Below are 22,605 nucleotides of genomic sequence, written 5' to 3' on the forward strand. Positions count from 1 at the left end.
AGGGATGAAATCTTTCCTATTTCTTCATATTTTTTCATCTCATGCATTGGAATCTACTTTTTTCTCTCCCAGATATTTGCCTTACTTAATAGGCTAAATCCCAAGATGGCTGGTCAGTATGGGAATATTGACCAAATATCTACCTTAAACGGAGTTAATAAAAATTAAAGCATGGAGTAGTCAAGGACAAAACGGCCACGTTATCTCAAAATGTGATATCTACTTTTCTTCTGATGCGACTCATTCAAATGGGAGATTCTGTCTAGATAATGCATCTGAGATGAACATAATGAATTAAACATTTATACTTATACTAGGGGGGGGGGGGGGGAAGGCTCAATGTGCACAACCATGACAATCATCAAAATCTATCTGCTTCTCCTAACCGAACCTCCAACCAGTCTTCCACAATACAGTCCATCTCAGCTATTTAGGCAACATCTTGAATAATAATGAAATTTGTGAAAAGGAAAGAATATGCTTTCATCAAATCAAATATTCTTTGCCAAAATTTGGCATACCTAGATTTACCATTTGATGATCATCTATCACTCAAGATTTCCTTATCCCTCTCTTTCTCTCTCGAACTTTCACTGCCAGCCTTGTTGTCCGAGAGGTTAGTGTATCTATTCTCTAATCAATAGGTTGTGGGTTTGAATCCCACCATGAGTACAGATGTTTGTGATTACCTTTAGGCAGGAGACATACTTCATCACCAAAACCTAGCTTATAAAATTGCTTGGTATCTTTAACATAATATAAACCCAAAGTAAAAAACTTTCTAATATTACTCTCATCCTGAGATTTTTATTTAATGAGGTCAAAGCACCTTATGGCAACTTGTTTAGGTAAAATATTTATAAGCTCTGTATTACTTCACCCTTGGCATTTTTTAGGTCTGGCTCCCACTGACGAAACCTCAATAAAGGTCGAAACCATTATGGGTAGTGACCATTACCTTAATGCATAGCATCATACATTTCTGCAAGGAAATGTGCTTTGCATTAGGGGAAAATTCTAAGGAAAGTGATCAGATCTTGCTCCACCTTTACCACGAGTTGCACTACGTGCAGCTGCAAACTTGACTTACTTGTCTGCTTGCTTACTTGGAAAAAAGGATTAAAAAACCTAGCTTATAAAAACTTCATCAATTTCCTTAAGTACAGTTCCAGCAATGTGGTATACAGCTGATAATCTAATCTTTTTGCCCCAAAATGCATAACTTTACACTTTGACATATTAAACTGACATCCATTCTCCTCTGCACAATCTACCAATCTATCCAAAATCGTCCTGCAAAATTTTGACATCATCTGTATTAACTATTACTCTACCCAACTTTGCATCATCAGCAAACAACTGAAGAGTTCTTCTCGGATCCTTTCCTTTATCGTTAATGTACATATTAAACAGTAGCAGTCCTAGAATAGAATCATGTGGCATGCCACTAGTCACAAGTCTTCTTTTTGACTCTACTCCAGAATAAACTACTCTCTGATATTTCTCCATCAAGTATCCTCCTATCCATCTCACCAACCCTATATCCATCTCCAATGCCATGTGCTCCAGTTTACTAATTAGAATTCCATGTGGTATCCTGTCAGAGGCCTTTGCAAAGTCCAGCAGTATCACAGTAAACCTATTACTTTTACCCAACTCAGCTGTCACTGTATTATAAAACATGAACAAGTTACTGAGGCATGACCTACCCTTCACAAAACTATGTTGCCCCTATACAGTATCCCATTCCATCTATCCATTCCTGTGTTTTGCTTTTGACCAACTTCTCCAATACTTTGACAACAACTCCTGATCAGCCAGTAATTTACTACATCAGTCTTGGAGCCTCCTTTATGCAATGGAACTATTTTCCTCCTGATGACAAACAAACTCCTGATGACTATTTTCCTCCTGATGATAAGACTTAGATTAAACAATATGGTCAAGGGCACTGGTAATTCCCTCACTGCTTCACTTAAAACTAGAGCTGGTATACCATTAAACCCCATAGATGTATTCACATTAAAGTTCTGTAATATGCTATGCACTTCCATTTCATTTACCTCAGTTCCCACACAAGCCTTTTGCTCTCTCGTTCCTACAATATCATCACCTGGATGATATACTCTTGAGAAGTGTTCACTTAGTAATTCTACTATTTTGACTGATTCAGTTACCTCCCTACCATCAGCATTAAATAAAATCATTCTGCCACATACATTCTTTCTTTTACTTGCAGCATATTGAAAGAACTGTTTGGGATTCTCTTTAAACTGTATTGCTTTCATACTCTGCTTTTGCTTTTCTTACCATACTAGTTACCCCCTGTGCTTTGTACTGTTCATGTGCCTGCTGGTCACCTTTCTCCTTAAATTCCCTCCACAATTGTTTCTTTTTTTGCAGCTCCAGCTTAATGATGATATTCACCATTTAACTTCCACTTGATTTACTCTCCTGATTCTAGGTATGCAGTCTCCCATTACTACCCTCAAAACACTCCTTTTCCACTTCCCATACACCAGTGGTGTTCAACCTTTTTTACTTTTCTATAAAAAATAAACTTTTTATAGAAAAGTTTATATATAAAGTTTTTATAGAAAAGAAAACAGCGAGCTACTTTTCTATAAAAAGTTATTCAGCGATCTACTCTCTCATATAGATCACGTTCCCCCAACCTGATATCTGATTACGCACAAATAAACAACTAAAAAAAATACATAACTAAAAACTTTATTTGTGTATTTAAAAATTTATTTATCACTTTTAATTATTTTAATACAACAACAACAACAAAAAAAAAATATTGGAATAAAATATTTATTTCTCTATTTTGGAAAACCAAAGTTAGAAAAAACAACAGATTGATTACAAACTCACAAGTTACAGGGAATGCTAGTAGATTTAAAAAAAAAAAAAAGAAAAAAAGTTGATGTGAAATTTGGCATTGTTTGGACCTTGCAATATTTCATAGTCAAGTTGATATGAAGAAGTGGCCAATCGCAGACAATCATCCAAATGATCATTTGTAATTTGGTTTCTTAATTGATTTTTTATGATGGTCATATTTGAAAAAGTGGATTCTGACAAGTATATCAATCCGAAACACGACATAATTTTTTGCACAATATCAGTTAATATGGGAATTTTTCATGTGCATACTTCCAAATGACTTCATTGTTTATTGATTTTAAATGTAAACTATTCAATGTTTATTATCTCAAGTTCTACTTCAGCTTGGTTTATATCAAACAGACCACTAATTTTATTTGAAATTTCTGTGATGTTCAAGTTTTCTTGAAATGGATTACTGATAAAGATACAATCATTTCAGTTTTATTAAAATCTTTAAATCTTGAGTTTATGTCTTCCTCAACTAATTCTATTTCACGAATAAATTCTTTTAAATCATAGCGAAGCATTTCTTGATTTTGTTCAAAAAATGTTAATAAACATGGGAGATGTCTAAATTCGCAGTCATTTATATTTTTCTTTAATAAAAGTAAATATTGTTGGAAAGTTTTTACTGAACTTAACATGTCGATTAAATTTTTATCTCTACCTTGTAACTCTAAATTTAAATTGCTTAATTTCATACAGAAATCTACTAAAAATGATAAGTGTAACAACCATCTTTTATCACTCAATTGTGGATAAATATCTCCTTTCTCATCAAGAAAAAATTTTATATCATTAATTAATACAAGAAATCTTTCTAAAAATGCACTTCTGCTAAGCCAGTGAACATTATTGTACAACAGAAGTTCCCTATCATCATCTGTCTGTAATTTAAATAACCGGCGTTGCAGGACTTTTCCTCGAACAGAATTTACAATTTTAAATGTATTCTTGTTGAGAGGCTTATACGCTGGTTAAACATGATAACTAATATTTAAGGAATTGACAGCGTATACTAGAAATATAGATTAAATAAACTTTAATTTATACTTTCTGATATTTCGGCGAACGTCACATTGCCATCTTCTTGGGAACTTACTACTAAGACATGTGCACACAAGTACTAATAACAGCAAATGAGACTAAAGCTAGGAAGCTAGCGTTTTCCTAAAGTCCTGATGGTGCCCCCTGGCGGGCTATATTGGTAGTTCTTGGCCTTTGGGCTGAAGTTCTTCTGATAAACGTTTCCCAAATTTGGGGCAGTCTCATGCATCCAAATTTGTTGAGGTTTGGCATGTTCCTAAGGGCCGAGGCTGATTCCATGAATAGTCTTTCATACTTGAACTTGCTGCGGTGTATTACTGTGGCTTTCTTCCATCTTATTCTGTGGCAAGTATCCAGAGCGTGGTCTGCAAGACCAGAGTGGCTGTACTGGTGAAATCGGATGTAATCCTTGTGTTCTGAGATTCTGATATTTGCTGTCCTGCCTGTTTGGCCAAAGTAGGACAGTTTACAGCTGCAAGGGACCTGGTATACACCAGGTAGGTCTAGGGGGAGTGGTTGGTCTTTGGTGGAGCGGATAAGGGATGCCAGTTTTCTATGTGGTCTGTAACAAGTGGTCAAGTCATGTTTTTTTAAGATTTTATTGATTTTTTCCGAGGTGCCTCGGATGTAGGGAATGGTGATGGATTTAGAGTAATCTTTTTTGTGAAGGGGAGGGGGTAGTGGGTTGTGGATGACTGGGTTAAGTATTTTTTTGATTTTTTGGAGGGGGTAGCCGTTGGCTGAGAAAGTGTCACGGATGTGATTTAGTTCAGTGGTTAGTGCTTGATCATTAGAACAGATTATTTTTGCCCTGTTGAATAATGTTTTAATAACTCCATATTGTTGTGAGGGGGGGGGATTGTTGGTGAATGTATCTGCCTGTATGGGTGGGTTTTCTATAAACTGAGAAAACCAAGGTTCCATCAGGTTGGCGGGTGACTAGTGTGTCTAGGAAGGGAAGGTTATTGTGCCTCGGATGTAGGGAATGGTGATGGATTTAGAGTAATCTTTTTTGTGAAGGGGAGGGGGTTGTGGATGACTGGGTTAAGTATTTTTTGGATTTTTTGGAGGGGGTAGCCGTTGGCTGAGAAAGTGTCACGGATGTGATTTAGTTCAGTGGTTAGGGCTTGATCATTAGAACAGATTATTTTTGCCCTGTTGAATAATGTTTTAATAACTCCATATTGTTGGTGAATGTATCTGCCTGTATGGGTGGGTTTTCTATAAACTGAGAAAACCAAGGTTCCATCAGGTTGGCGGGTGACTAGTGTGTCTAGGAAGGGAAGGTTATTGTTTTCCTCTTTTTCCAGGGTGAATTTGATTCTAGGGTGTTGGTTGTTTAAGTGTGTTAGGAAGGAGAGAAGTGAATCCGTGCCATGTGGCCAAATAGCGAAGACATCATCAACGTAGCGAAGCCATATGGTAGGTTTTTGTGGGGCTGAGTTTAAGGCTTTCTCTTCAAAAGTCTCCATGAAGAAGTTGGCCAAGGGTGGGGAAAGTGGTGAACCCATGGCTGTCCCCTCTATCTGTTTGTAGAATTTTTCCTGCCAAACAAAATAGCCTGAGTTCATTGTAAACTGAAATAGGGCTGAGATATCGGGAGGAAATTTAGCTTGGATTAGCTCTAAGGTTTCTTTGAGGGGGACATTCGTGAATAGGGAGGAGACATCAAAACTGACCATTATGTCATTATGTTGGAGTGTAAGGTTTTCTATACTGGCTTTGAAATGGGCTGAGTTTTTTATGTGTGATGGTGTATTGCCAGTATAGTGTGAGAGCGCTTTGGCTAAATGCTTGGCTAGTTTGTAAGTGGGGGAATCAATGCCATCCACTATGGGATGTAAAGGCACATTTGCTTTGTGTATTTTTGGGAGCCCATATATGCAGGAGGGTCTAGAGTTATAGGGTTTTAGTCTGTTGATCGGAAAGTATAAATTAAAGTTTATTTAATCTATATTTCTAGTATACGCTGTCAATTCCTTAAATATTAGTTATCAATTTTAAATGTAATATCCAAAACATCTTTTGTGTTTAACTTTTTACTACACAGTACTTGTTGGTGAATAACAGTGGTAAGTTAAAAAATCTGGATATTTGTCATCGTTTTTACATAATGAAATGAAGCCTGATATATTACCTATCATTGCAGGAGCACCATCAGTAGTAATAGACACAAGTTTAAAAAGCGGAAGTTTGTGTTGTTTCACAAATTCATCAAATGCCGAAAAAATGTCTTCTCCCCTAGTCCTTTCCAATAATGGTATAATTTTCAAAAGTTCTTCTTTACTTGAATAATCTTGAAATACCATGCGAATAAATAATATTAACTGAGCAATATCAGTGAAGTCATTTGATTCATCAAATTGTAATGAAAACGCAACACACACTGGTGAATGTCTGACATTAACCTGACCTGGAAACTTTTCTCTGGCAATTGGAACTCTTCCTTTCGGCAATTTGAAACCTTGTCTGCGGCCTAGAGGTAGTCTCTCTCTAGCAACATCTACATCTCGAACCAAGAAGCTCCTTTCTGAAGCAATGTGAATCCTGGCAGCCTCTCTGACGGCGACTCTGGACCAGGTGGCCTCCTCTCTGACAGCAATTCTGGAACCGGGACCCCTTCTGCTTGCTTCAGTCCCTTTTTATTAGGCCTCCTCTGAGACCTCGCATAAAGGTTGGCAACCCCCAAAGAATCAGTATGAGTCTTTCATCTTAAGTTTCAAGTTTGGCACGCCTTTTGTTCTCCTCCGCTTTCTTTTGATTGTAAGTTGCTGGCCATCGGAAAGTTGTTTGAACTCTTTCTGACTGACTTCGGAGATGTTTACACTTAGAGCCTGCAAGCCTTTCTCATACATACAAGTTTAAATAACAATCTTTCTAATGCCACCATGTACAGCTTCGGCGAGAAAAACATTTGTTTTTGTCGCCGAAGTGTTTAGAGTGTTAAAAACAAAGGTTTTGCCTTTGTTTTTAACACTCTAACATATTCTTATTAAAGCAGTATATACAGTTAGCTTCAAAAAGAGTTATTTACAAAAACATCTAATACAAACTATACCGAGACAAACAAAGTTTATTTTTTTACAATATTCACATGGGACTTAACCTAAGTAAAAAATCGATGTAATGTGCTTTGGAATATTTAATATTTAAGCTACAATCGAGTTTTTACACTATGCTTATAATCGTATTCACTCAGCTCGCTGTTTGACTTCCACTGATCCAAATTAATTCATTTACCCGGACTTATAAGAAAATTACTGATTTGACAATTTTAACGAAAAATAAATAAACAATAGCAATACATTTGAAGCGAATTAAAAATAATACAAAATAATGATAAATAAAATATTGTTTTCAGTTTTAATTAAATTTGTAAGTAAGGAGGAATACACAAGAGATCGACCAAAAATCGCTCTGCGATCAACGGGTTGAACACCCCTGCCATACACTATCAACATCCAGCCCTTGCAGTTTTATATGCCATAGCACTGATCCAAGCAATCTCCTAAGCTTGTTATACTTACCAGCCCTATAATTCCATATATATATATATATATATATATATATATATATATACACACCAGTCTTAACTGAAAATTCCACACATTTAGCCACCTCCCAGGTCAAGCCCATATGATCACTAATTGTGGCAACATGATCCTATTTGTTAGAGGCAAATTCTCAGGTGCGATTACTAGATCAAGCACTCTTGAATCCCTAGTATATTCCATCACATGCTGTCTTGGGTAATAATCCCTTAGTAACTGCATAAATTCCATTTCCTTCCTCCCATGTGTCCTCTCATCCTTGCAATCAATGTTCCTATAGTTGAAATCCCCTAGTAATAATTACCTGTCCTCCACTCATTGAGTGTATTTGCCGATGCATACTTTCTCCATCATCCAGTCCATCCTCTGGTCTATAGCAGCACCCAACTGTATATTTTGTTCTGCTGGCCTCAATCGTACACCAGATTGTCTCAAATGTGCTCTTCTATTCGCTTTGGCTGCAGTTCATCAGCTATCATCAATAACCCCCCCCCCCAATTCTTTTCTCTCTATCTTTCCTGAACACACTCTACCCTTCATATTCTATCCCACTAAATATCATCTTCTGTCAGCCATGTATCACTAATGCCAATAACCTTCGGCTATGATGAACTAACCAATGCCAAATATTCCTCCTGCTTATTCTGAATGCTCCTGGCATTAGTAAACATAAAGTGTAAAAGCCCCTTAGGCCTACTGATATCTTGACAGTTTATATTAGCTATCCTATTCTGGTTTGCTACCAGTGAGACCAGTGGCATATTTAGTATTTCCCGGCCCCTAGGCCCACAGAAAGAGCCGCCCCTCATATTTAATGAACATGTTGATTTACATGCATAACCTATTTATATCGTAAATTCGCAATATATATATTATGACTCACCCAAAATGTCCTAGAATATTCTACATCTTGCCGCTCGCTCGGCGAAGGTATTTATCACATCCTCGTAGTCCAGTGTCCTTGCAATATCGCTCTCAATTTCTAGAACTGCCAAGTTGCTGAGCCTTTCTTCTGTTATAGTTGTTCTATGGTAGTCCTTCAACCTTTTGAGGGTGGAAAACGATCGTTCAGCTGAGCAATTTATACATCTTACACAGAAACATCGTAACAGCAGTTCCAGATTGGGATATATACACTGTAGGGTTTCCTGTCGAATTTTCTGTGAAAGTTGTAGGAATGTATTTATTTCTAAGCCACTTGATTTCAGGTGCACTCGGAAGTGCAGATATTCGTTTACAAATTCAGGTTCAATATCAGTCGAAAAGTGTTCTTGAAGTTTTTTTTGCCCCTTTATTTTGCTCCTTTTTACATATCACATACACTGTTGTGAGAAACCGGAACTCCTTCAAGAGGTTTCATACAACACTTCTCTTCGATTCATTTCTAATGAGAGACTGTGCAAAATTGTGTCATAAGTATCAGTTTTGAAACTAACAGATGGATTGTATTCATCTTCATTTTCGTTGCTTTCATTGCACTGTCGTCAAAAAACCTGGTGGGTTTTTTCTTCCTCTTTTTCTCTTCCTCATAGAAGTCAACTACACTAAATTTCTTGCCCTGTTCTTCATAGGATTCATAGAGTAACTCTAGTTCTTTGAAATATTCTTCGAGGGACCTGTACAGTTCACACACAGTTCCTATATCAATGTTTACAATTTCTTTCTAATTTCTTGCTTGTGGCATTCATTCTTGTGAGAATATCACCCCATAGGCAAGTCATGATCCCAACCTCCAGTGACTGAAGTTGCTGTAGAATCCCACTTGCTTCACATCGCATAACTTTCTTCTGGGTGGTGTCATTTTCAATTTCGGACAAAGCAGAAATTATTTCCTTCCATCCCTCATGAACACTCGATAGTCAACATCACGAGCTGACCAACGACTAGGTGAAGGATGTTTGATTACTTCTGCAGAAGTTTCCAGATGCTTTATTAGAACACTCCACTGATGTGTTGAAGATGTGAAAAATACATACATTTTCTGAAGGACATCAAAAAATGCAAAAGAGTACCGACAGGATTCGGCAGCGCAAGTACCGATTAGAGACAGAGAATGTCCAGCACATGGTGTGAATATGAATTCTGCCAATGGATTTATTTCAAGAATTCTTGCTTGCAGTCCTGTGTACTTGACTGACATGTTACTAGCATTATCATATACCTACCCTCTGCAATTTGCCACATCAGTTCCAAGCTCATGAAGTCAAAATCGCCTCTTGTAACTCTTCAGATTTGTGACTTACATTAGGAATGAAACGCAAGAAACGCTCCACAGGAGTTCCATGTTTTTTCACATATCGTAAAATGAAGCTGATCAACACGAGAGAAGTCTGGTGTTGAGTCAACACCTATGGAATAGTACTTAACTATTTTAAGTTCTTCCACAATAAATATGATTACTTTCTCGACCATTATTTTAATAAATTCCTCATACATGGCAAGGAAAGATAGGAATCAAAGCTTTTCCTTTTTTACTCCTTTTGGCAATGTTCTCAGCAAGAAAGGGATCAAATTCACTAATAACTCTAGATACATCATTACATTTCCATTATACACAGAACCGAAAATGCCATCCTTTCTCCTCAAAGCAAGTCCTCTACTGGCCAATGTTTTTACAACTGCAACTGCTCATTTTAACACTGCCTTCCAGTACTTAATTTCTTCTTCCAGTTGCTGAATTATTTGTAAATCAATTCTCCCTGCAAGATTTGCTCTTTGTTTCAGAGCTATCAGACAGTTCATATGACTAGTTGCTTTTTTGTGATGACTCATGACTCATTAGTGCTTCTGCATTTTTCAAGTCATTAAATCCACAGACAAAGTGACTATCGTCAGTTCCCCCTCTACCAAAAAGGTGCACAGAAGATCTTTCCAGTACTAGGAGAGTAAACAAGAAAATATCTTATTGATATTTTAAGGATACTTGTGACATAAAGATTGTACAATATATAAGCACGTAAACACAAGAAAGATATTTAGTTAGCCAAATATTTCAGTCTGAAAATTGCAGACCATCTTCAGTGGCACTACAAGAACAGTTTTAAAAAATACAAGGTGGAATACTAACAATAGATCATTTAAAAATAGAACAAGCCGCGTGATGTTATATCACTAAGTATTAAAGGGAATATTTTTAAGCAGAGACATGATTGAAATAAAGATATTAATTAATAATTTCAATAATTTTAAATAACATAAAATTAATAAGAATTAATGAGTTATCCTGATTAGACTTTCCCAGATTTTTGATACAGATATACAGTCATTCTGCTTCAGGTTAGGATGATGGAGTAAGGCCTCTACACTTTCTTTGAATAAACGTTCAAATTTATAGCAGGATCTATGTAAGAGGCGAGTTTTTGATCAAAGGGTGTTGTGGTTAGTTTCTATCCCGTGCTGAGTCAATCCTGATTTTTCGGGTTTGTTGTGATGAATGGAGGATTGATGTTCTTGGATTCTTTTTTCTAGAGAGCATCCAGTTTGTCCAAAATAGGAGAGATCACAGTTGCAGGGAATTTGATAAACTCCAGGAAGAGACATAGTTGAGCATTTGTCTTTAGGAGAAGGAAAATGGGAAGATAATTTGCTAATAGGTGAATAAGTAGCTGTTAACTCATATTTCTTCAGAATTCTTGAGATAGGTACTGAAATCCCAGAGATGTATGGAATCTTTGTTGTTTAGTGGTGGATTATACGAATCGAGAAGATGTTGTATACTCTTTTCGGAAAAGCCATTGATTTTCATGTGCTGTTGGATAGTAGAAAGTTCGTTCTGTAGAAAATTAGAAGTGGAACAATTAGTTTTGGCTCTTCTGATTAGACATTTTATGATTCCTGTTTTTTGACAAGGATGATGGGCCGATTCTTTAAGAATATAGCGACCTGTGAACGTTGGTTTCCTGTAAACTGTAGTTGTAAGAGTATTTGAAGGTGACCAGATGAGGAGAACGTCTAAAAATGATAACTGGTTGTTTTTTCCCATTTCCATAGTACTTCGAGATCGCTCCACATATCAAGAACTTGATTATGATCCAACCAACAGACAACTAAAGATATTAAATTCTCTCCTAGATGAAGTCATCAGTTTAGATAGAGACACAACTGAAAGACTTAAAACTCATTTTGCACGAGCTCCTAGATTTTATGGTCTTCCTAAAATACATAAGATTGACTTTCCTCTTCGTCCAATAGTAGATTGTATTGATTCTCCTACGTACCGCATAGCCAAATATCTAGCTAAATTATTGAAATAGCACATAGGCAACTCTAGTTCCTTTCTTAAAAACTCCTCAGATTTCTTAGAAAAATTGAAAAATATCTCATTGCAACTGACAGATCTTATGGTGAGCTTTGATATAGAATCTTTATATACAAATATACCTCTCAAGCGGACTTTAAAATTACTGGTGGACATCTTTCCAGAAGACATTATAAAACTATTTGATTTCATAATACACTCTGGATATTTCTTATGTCAAAACAAATTTTACAGCCAAGTAGGCCATGGGAAGTCCTCTCTCTCCTGCTTTAGCCAACTTTTATTTAGAACATCTAGAAAAAGTCCTCTTCTCATCTATTTTCCCTCAACCATCCTTTTGGGTAAGATATATAGATGACATCTTTACTGTATGGCCTCACAACAAAGACTCCTTACCTTCTTTTTTAAACAGTATCAATTCCTTACATCATCGTATAAAGTTTACTATGGAAATGGAAAAAAAACAACCAGTTATCATTTTTAGACATTCTCTTCATCCAGTCACATTCAAATACTCTTACATCTACAGTTTACAGGAAACCAACATTCACAGATCGTTATATTCTTAAAGAATCGACCCATCATCCTTGTCAAAAAAAACATGAATCATAAAATGTCTAATCAGAAGAGCCAAAACTAATTGTTCCACTTCTAATTTTCTACAGAAAGAACTTTCTACTATCCAACAGTACATGAAACTCGATGGCTTTTCCGAAAAGAGTACACAACATCTTCGCGATTCGTATAATCCACCACTAAACAACAGAGATTCAATACATCGAGTTCCAATTTCATACATCTCTGGGATTTCAGTACCTATCTCAAGAATTCTGAAGAAATATGAGTTAACAGCTACTTATTCACCTATTAGCAAATTATCTTCCCATTTTCCTTCTCCTAAAGACAAATGCTCAACTATGTCTCTTCCTGGAGTTTATCAAATTCCCTGCAACTGTGATCTCTCCTATTTTGGACAAACTGGATGCTCTCTAGAAAAAAGAATCCAAGAACATCAATCCTCCATTCCACAACAAACCCGAAAAATCTGGATTGGCTCAGCACGGGATAGAAACTAACCACAACACCTTTTGGTCAAAAACTCGCCTCTTACATAGATCCCGCTATAAATTTGAATATTTATTCAAAGAAAGTGTAGAGGCCTTACTCCATCATCCTAACCTGAATCGGAATGACTGTATATCAGTATCAAAAATCTGGGGAAGTCTAATTAGGATAACTCATAATTCATATTAATTTTATGTTATTTAAAATTATTGAAATTATTAATTAATATCTTTATTTCAATCATGTCTCTGCTTAAAAATATTCCCTTTAATACTTAGTGATATAACATCACGCGGCTTGTTCTATTTTTAAATGATCTATTGTTAGTATTCCACCTTGTATTTTTTAAAACTGTTCTTGTAGTGCCACTGAAGATGGTCTGCAATTTTCAGACCGAAATATTTGGCTAATTAAATATCTTTCTTGTGTTTGCATGCTTATATTATACAAAATCTCTTATTATTTTTTTGCCATTAATCAGATTCCTCTCAATGAGTTTCATAGAAACATGTCTTGCTTTGTCAGGATAAGCTCCTTGTGATTTTGAAAGATCACTGTCTAAATTTTGCGGAATCCCGTTAACTGTGACATACGTGCATGTTGTGTCATTTAGAATCCACTCTAAATGACTCATCAGCTGGGTCATTTCTCACTATCATCTGTGTTGCCAAATTCTTGGGATTTGTTGCAGGCACGTCATTTGAAACAGATTCAATTTCCATCTCCCCAACCACTTCTTATTCTTTCCCAAATCATAACTATTATTAGCATATAACGATTAGCATATCATTTTCTTTGATACTACTTCGTTAATTTTTGCTTCCTTTTCTTTTCTCCTCTTATATTCAGTACTACTAAGTCGCTTTCTACCATCACTCATGTTTTAAAATTTAAATAGTAATTTAAAACATGCAGGTGTTTTAAATTACTATTTAAAATTAATATTGTATTGGAATGATTTACACAATTTATAACTTTTTAAAAGCAAAACAATAAAACGGTATTACCTCCACTCTGATGACAACATATGACAAGAGCACTGAAAACTAAAAATAATTTCAGAATTAGCATGTCTTAACTGCCACAAAGATGTCAGGATACTGAACTAAAGAGTTGAAGGAAGGGCAACAATTAACAATCTTAATTTGAATTCGAAATAATAAAGAAGGAAAAGTTGTTACAGTTAGTAGGAATAATACCGACACAAAATTAATTAGCATCAATCTCTCCCGACTGCGATCCCTATTGCCTTTGTTTCAAGTTACCGACAACAATACAGTAGCTTTCCGTGCACGTCTCTCGGTCTGTATAGTTATGCAGAATCTGATTACATGCCATTACGCTTGATGACTAAACTTACAATGAGGAAAAGAAAAATATTTCTCTACTTGTGAGGTAGATGCGGCATATAAGGAACATGTTATAATTACAAAAATGAGAGCCTGGAAATTTCCGCCGCCCCTCAAAATTTGCATATCTAGGCTGGGCCTATACCTAAATACGCCACTGAGTTGGACTAAGGCATATTATACACATTCTTACACTCGACTGCCTCACTGATGCCTGCATATCCACTCAACAGCACCCCCCCCCCTCTAAAAAGCTATTGTTTCCATGTTTTTGCTTATCCACTTTCACTTTATTTAACAACACTTTTTCCAGTCTTTGAACACCAAGTCCATTCAGATGCAAACCATCCTCCTTGAATGCGTCCTTTTGCCCATCATTTCTCTTATCTCACATTTCTTTCTTTCTTTCTGTTATCAGCTGATCCACTCGCCAGACATTTCTACATTCATTCCACCTCCTGCTTAGTTCTGTGTATCACTATGCGTAATTGAGCTATCTTCTTAATTACAGCCAACTCTTCATTCTTTACATCAATCAAACTATTCTTTCAATCGATGCTTTTACTCTCTTTCTCAATTGAGTCACATTTAATCTCTCTTTCAATCCTAGCTGTCATTACATCTAGTATTGAAAGAGAGATTAAATGTTTGAATATGTTTGAAAATGTGTCATTACACACATTTTCAAACATATTCTGAGTTCCATCCACTATTTCATTTTTGCAACCTGAGACACACTTTTGACCCTCGCTCTCATAGCATGTTCAGTACACTTTCCCACCACTGCCGCTCTCCATTTACCTTTGGTAATGCATACATTTCGCAGACATTGCACTGCACAAAGTTCATTTGGTTAAATTCTTTAAACAATGACGCCTCGGATGCCATTGTTCTGCTTCGCATTGGTGTCATGTGCTATGCAACTTACGATGCAAAAGACTAAATTAACAATATTTTAAACAAAACTTTTAACTTAGAACTAATTAACTCCACAATACAGTCTTAATTCTAACACAATTTTTTAAAAACTAAACAACTTGGCTTTCAGTGCTCTCCAAACACATTCGTACCACCATATATGAAATAAGAAAATCATATTACACATATTACCCATTCATAATGATTATAAAACTTAAATTACAAGATATTTGCTTTTATATATTTAATTACTAAATGTATCTTTACACTTAAAATGATGTAGTTGATATTTTCATTAATATACAACAGTCAATGCATTACTTTATATTTAGGTAACATTTAACTGATAATTGTGGTACACCAAAACATCCGTATCACAAAAAGGTTTATATTTTAACTGCATGAGTCCTTTTATCACACTGTGAGCTAAATATCTGGGCTAAATTATAAAATATTATTTACTATTTACAAGACCCCTCCAAGGAGTCAAGGGACTCATTGAGGCAGGCCATATATCCCTCACACCATGCCATACCTTCTCTTGAATTCATATACGCTATCTGTACTACTCTCAAACCTCCAAAGGCAAGCCATTCCAGCCACACATACACACACCACTCTATGAATCTCTAAAAATCTAGCTGTCACCCCTTTCTTGACTGCATTCATTCAGAAGACAAGAAGCAAAATACTCTTTGATGTTGAGTTTCTTCTGTCACATTCCGCTTAAGGAATGTTGCCTCACAAAAGCCCAATTTTGGCTTTATTCTTTTCATGATTTCACTGCCACTGAATAACTGTGTGTATATCCTGCTAACCCGTATGATCCCTTCAAAAGTTTGAAGGTCTTTATATTTCTTTCATATCCTCTTTCTCGTGTCTGCTAGCATCTGAAATCCAAAATTGTGAATCTCTCCTCATGATCTACATTCCATAGTCACAATAGCATCTTTAACACTTTCCTTTGCAATTTTTCCACTCTATCTGCATCAACATAATGACCAAGACTATCCTTTGCAGCACACAATAGTCCACGTTTGTATCAAAGCATTGTAAAGAGAAAAAATGATGTTACTTATTTTTATGTGTTAATGTTCTGTTTTAAAATTGCAATTATTCTCTGAAATGAGTTATATTCATGATTTTTGATATATGGGCTCTGAACTTCAACTTCCTATCTACTGAAAATTCAAGATCCCTAGCATGTCAGTATTTTTCTAATATAATCCCACCAACATTATATGCCACTGTATATCCCATTACACAGGAATACATAACTTTAAATTTAGTAACAATGAACTGATACCCATTTTCACATGCCCACAATTCCAACTTATTGAAATAATTTTCAAGTATTGCATATCAGTTACGTTCCTGGTTACCCTGTCCATCTATGCATCACACCAACATATAGCTGTATGTCTCCTGTTAGATCCTTCCCAATGCCTTTAATGTAAAGACTAAATAACAATAGTCCACGAACTGATTGTTCCCTGGGAAACACCACTGGTCACTTTAAATTTTGCAGACTCACATCTCCCATACATCATTTTTTGATATCTCAGCAAACTAGTAGTTTATAATCCAATCCCATATCCTCTAACTTATGCAACAGCTTTCCATGCTAAATTCTATTCAAAGCTTTAGAAAATATCCAGTGGTATCATGGTGCAATCCTAACCACCCCCCCCTGTCTTTCTCAGTGATAGCATTTTATAATGTGAGCAAGATGCTCAAACATGACCTTCTCTTAGTAAACACATATGTTCATTGCAAAATATAGACTGTCTGTCAACCCTGTATGTGATCTCTTACCACCACCTTTTCCAAAATATTTACCACAACTCCACAGATACTGATAGCCCAATACACATCAGTCTTTGTACCAGCCATGTGCAACGGGATTATCGTGCATTCTTTCTACTTATGTGGAATCTTCTCTGTGCTGAGACTCAAATCATACAGTCAGTTCATTTTAGCACCTGTGCCAATATCCTATTACTTGCTATTGTCAAATTCATATTCCATTTATGCAACAGCTTTAGTACCTCTTGATACAACTGAGTTTCTTCCTCCAGCGTAGAGGTAGCAATGAGCTCTGAGCATTGCATACACCTAGTTAATAACTTTTGCAACAAAATTCTAGAATTCTTTTGGGTTGTCTTTAGTCACAGAGCCAGTGTCCCCCCCCCCCCCACCTCCAATACTTACACTTAGCTTTCCATACAATAGCTGTAGCTCTTCTGGCTTGTACTTTATAATTTTCATAAGTGACATCTTCATTATGCATATGGTATTCCTTCCATATAGTCTTTTTCTTAAGCATCCCGTGCTTAATAAGACTGTACATCCATTTTACTCCCACTTTGTTTATTCTTCAAACTGTACGGACACATTTTGATATTGCATCATTTATGTATTTTTTTAAAATACTTCCTATGCATCATTGATATTCTTTCCATCTAGCAACTGATACCATGGGATTGAACTTAGTATTTGCCTTCGTTGGTCATAATTTCCTGCTCAGAAGTTCAGCATATAACTTTTTCTAAATTGGAATATCCACACACTTAGTTAGTTCTCTGGTCAAGCAGAACAGCGACACCTTTTATTGAACTGCTCCCAACAGTATAATTAGGTCTAATACTCTTTGACATAGTTTCTTCTTTCTTGCTGCTTAAGGAAGTTGTTTCACAACAGCTCAATAAATGTGGATTCATTTTTTTCATGAGATTTCAATGCTACCCAATCAGTGTTTGGATAATTAAAGTCACCCATGATGATTAATCATTTAGTAACCATTAGGTTTATTTGGTGATGAATTCCATGGTCACTTAACAGCTGATCCATTAGATCCGTAATACTATTTCACCACGTACTCTATTTGATCATGTTAGATGCCACCTCACACCATATAGTTCCGCCGTTACATGAAAAATTGTTATTAATACTGAAATCATAGCTTTCTACCCAACTAGTCTCAAATCATACAATATCATTAGCAGTAATCTTTCCTCTTCTATTTTGTCTGTCCTTCCTAAAAATACCCTTCACTCAATACCAGGAAGTATATCTGCTTCTGATACTAGGTCATGCTAATAATCTGACCACAACATATTCACTAAGGTAACAAACTCAATCCCTTTGATTCTTAAGATTTCTGTTCATATCTAATACTTCACTTATACAAATGCCCATATATACTTAAGTCTGAACCAACAAACACACAATGATCTTTTCATCATAATCACCACCATTATTAAGCATATTTATTTAATTAATATATTTGCATAACTTAGTCATGCTCCCAAACAGATTCCCACCATCCCTCCAATCATAATCTAGTTACCCTAACTCTCTGTATTAGGTCTCATACCAATAAATAATATCACTGAACTGATACGAAACATATTCAAGGACAGGCTGTCTCTTATATATATATATATATATATAAAAGATAATAATTTTAAATCAGTTAATAATTTTAAACATATATATATATATACCTTCTTCCTTCAAACTCACTTCATACATCCAAAAATTCAACTATTATAACATCTGTTATACTCCATAAATGAAGATAAAATTCAAGATGTATGCAACCCCCCCCCCCCCCTTTCCACCTTACACTGCTCAAGAGATTGGCTGGTTAAGGTTTCATTGGCACATGGAAGCCAAATTGCACCACATATGAAGTTAAAGAAGTTCCTATTTACCCACCAACCAATCAACTTAATCTCTTCATGTCCTGTGGCACATAAGGCTAAAATCCATCTTCTCAATTTACTCCATGCCTTTTGCAATTAATTCTGAATCTCCCAAGTCTGCCACCGAGCCATCTTTCTTTCTTCTCTCATTCTTTGCCAAGTTAGCTTAGGCCTTTTCCCTTTCAGGATTCATGTCACAGTTGTCCCTGGAATTTCTGCCCTGTCCATTCTCAGTACATAGCCAATCCATTATGATCTATATTTTTTATTTGATTGGCAATACTTTGTTATTTAAACAGAAGAATACAGACAGAGATGTTTATATAACATTATTTTAATATTTTATGTACATAAATCTCTGCTTAAAACTATTTAATCTGGCTTCCTGTTTCTTTACCAATATTCTTATCTCTGATCCATATAACAACTGTCTTCATACCGCTACTGAATACTTTTGTTTTGGTTTTACAGTTGTCTCACTACACCAAACTTGCAGGATCACAGGAATAGTTTTTTATAGTGGATAGTCTGCTACAGTAAATTACTTTTAGCATATTGTGAGTATTCCAGTGGGTGTGCTGTGATAAGGCAACATTATTAATATATATATATATATATATATATATATATATATATATATTCTATTTGTATAAGAAATTTATTTAAGAAAAATTAAGTACACTCCTTTCTTTTTATACATCAGCTTAATCCTTTTCCAATACAAACAGTATGTATATATATATATATGGAAGAGGTGGATGTGGTTTATTATGTTTAGCAATTTTTAATTTAACATTGTATTCTTGATTTGAAAAAGGTGTACACAAAATACTTCAACTGATATAGATGTGATATCCAACAGGATATCACAAGGAATAACTACATCGCACTTCTCAGTTGTAGGTAATCTAATGAGCATAACTAAGTTGCTGCCTGTGCTGATGAGAGCTGCATGCCTTTAATTCCTACACAAATTGCAGTCATGGCAAATGTGCTTGTGGTGTGTGTGTGTGCTGCATTATCTCTGTTCACTTTTAGTCATTAAAATTGCACACAGAGGTCTCACCACAAACTCCACATAGGGAATCATGTTACTTTCTCTTCATATATAACTAGTCAACTTGTGCATCAACAACAACAATTGCCTTATCTGATTTAGTCACACTCTGAATGTCTTAATATTTGTAAGAGTTCATGACTATTTCAAATAAATAACCGATATAAAAAATAAATAAGTTTATTTCAAGCAAATAACTTCCCCAAAATTATTTCTTCATGAATTTTGGGTGTATAGCACACCCAGAATATATGTCCCTGTTGTTATGGTAAGTGATTTTTTATAATGGTTTTTACTATGATGAGAGTTGACTGCATTATGATATCTATAACAACAGTTATTCAATTCAGTCAGGGAATCTTGCAGCGGATTTATTTAGAAGTATAACATCATTCGCATAAAGCAAAGAGTTGACATTAACATCCCCAATTTTGATATCAGGTTTAATATCACTTTCCTTCATTATCTGATCCATATATATAATGAATAACAAAGGGGATAATGTACATCCTTGTCTCACGCCAGATTTAACATTAAACCATCTTCCTGTACTTCCTTCAATTCTAACTGCTGACTTACAACTCAAATAAAGACTAAGTATTGCTTGATATAATGCCTACTGACACATACAACTGTAGCATTTTTAATAGCTTCTCTCTTGGCACTTTGCATATGCCTTTTCTAGATCTACGAAACTTAAATACAGATCTTTGTTATATTCCCATGATTTCTCAACTATTTGTTGTAAAGTGAAAATCTGATCCTGACAGCCTCAATCTGGCCAGAATCCAGCTTGTTCTTCACCAAGCTTTTCTTCCACAATCCTTCACAACTGTTTCTCACGTATACTTGCATATATCTTACCAGTGTTGGATTCTGATTATGTAGAGATTAGAGTAATTATTATTTGCTTCAGAATCCAACATGATCTTCCATCACAAAGGCTGGACTTGTAAATATTATTTAACGTAAACAACTTATTTTACAATTTAATATTCATATAACTACTTTAATTTTGTCTAATATTTAATTATTTAATCAAAGATATATGTATTAATAATGAAAAGACTGTATTAAATATTATTAAGCTATTTTATTTATTGCTATGTCAATATTATAGGAATTTGTATCTGATAAATTAACTGCGCATTAATTGAAATATAAATATTCTTTATTTATTCCTGTTTGTGAAAGTTTAATGTTATGCAATAGCTCAATTTTATTATATTTTGTTTGATTGTCATGGAAACGTATGTAAGTGAACGAGCACGTTTTTGGAACAGAACGTGGGTAGAAAGCTGAAAGTTTACTAAAAAGGAATTAGTAAAAGAGATCACAAAAACACAAGAAGAATTTAGGCGGGAAAAACTGATATAAAAAGCGAGGAACGCTGGAAAAGAGAGAGCATTAGAGATTTATAAGAGAGAGAGAGAGAGAGAGAGATTGGCATTAGGTTAGAATCGGAGCATTCGGCATTCGAAAATCACAGTGCGATAATAGCGAGTCGACAAGTCACTCAAGCAGCTAAATAAAGTCTACTAGTCGAGAGGCGGTTAGCTAATAAGTTGTAGAACAACAATTATAGCTATGAAAAAAAGGCTCAGAGACTATTAAATAGACTAGAGACACTTGAATTGAGATTTAGTTTCAGCACCGACCTTTCAAGGACATACAGAACCTTGAAGTATAGTCTACTTGAAGTATAGAGAATAAGTAGAGGCTGTGAAATTGAAGTTTAACGATAGTTGTATTCAGAAGTATAGTGCTTAAAGAATTTATTGAATGCCAGAGGGATGAACAACTGTGTATATAAAACCTAAAGTTAAGGAATTATTGTATTGCTTTATTTCATGAGTGATCGGTAGTACTTTATGCAACAACGTTTGTTTATGTGTATTGTGACCGATGATTAATTCAGTTATTGCTTAGAAGAATTATTTTAATGAGTGCTGTTTACTGTTCAAAGTGTTTACAGTTATAAAAAGTGTTTATGTATAAGTAAATGAAGAAGAAAAGTAGAGATAGCAGAATTACCATTGTCTGAGTTTGCATGACTGTATTGCCAGGAAGGCTGAAGTGTTTCTAATAACTTAATTAGTGATTTGAAGTTAAGTGTAAAATTTGTGATTTTAAAATTAAATGTTTGTTTTTGTTAATCAAAAGTTGTATTTTGCCTGAATCTCTTTTACTGCACCATTCATAAAATATTCGAACCAAAGCGGGAGTGATAAAAAGATTAAATATACTCGGCCAGTATATATAATAACAACATATAAAGGAAGGGTAGTTGAGAGTTGGTTTATCTTCAATTCTTGAACTAATTCAGATATAAAGTGGCGCAGTCTTTAAATATAAATTTTCTTTATATTTGAATTAGAAATCAACTTACAACGTATCAATTAGTTAAGAACATCGTAATAGTAATCATGTCAGATCCAAAGTAAGGATTGACAAGAAGTAGGATCCAACACCAGGAACACTCAGTAAAGAAATACCTCTGTAATTCTCACATTCAGTTTTATTTCCCTTTTTTATATATGGGTACTATGAGAACTCTACACCAATCATCTGGAATTCGTCCCCCTGTCCAGGCCTTCTGAACTTTTCTGTTTCAGTCGCCCCTATTATGTCGATCTGGTATTTAACCAATTCCTCAGCTAGCGTCATTTCTTTGCCATTCAGGCTTCTTATATTGATAGTACCGATCTTGAACTCTGGTGATGTTCAGTTGGGGTGTGTTTTAGGATTTGTTCCAGTTGCT

The 22,605-nt window shown here is 35.2% G+C and overlaps 1 protein-coding gene across 1 annotated transcript in view; it reads right to left on the reverse strand.

Moving 5' to 3' along the window:
• LOC150103097 (putative ATP-dependent RNA helicase TDRD12) overlaps positions 1-22,605 on the reverse strand; it is a 623,943-nt gene that overhangs the window by 110,841 nt on the left and 490,497 nt on the right. The window lies entirely within an intron of this gene.

The sequence above is a fragment of the Typopeltis vanoorti genome, chromosome 9 (genome assembly GCF_054136105.1).
Source record: "Typopeltis vanoorti isolate ZY-2024b chromosome 9, IOZ_Tvanoo_1.0, whole genome shotgun sequence".
Lineage (NCBI taxonomy): Eukaryota > Metazoa > Arthropoda > Arachnida > Uropygi > Thelyphonidae > Typopeltis > Typopeltis vanoorti.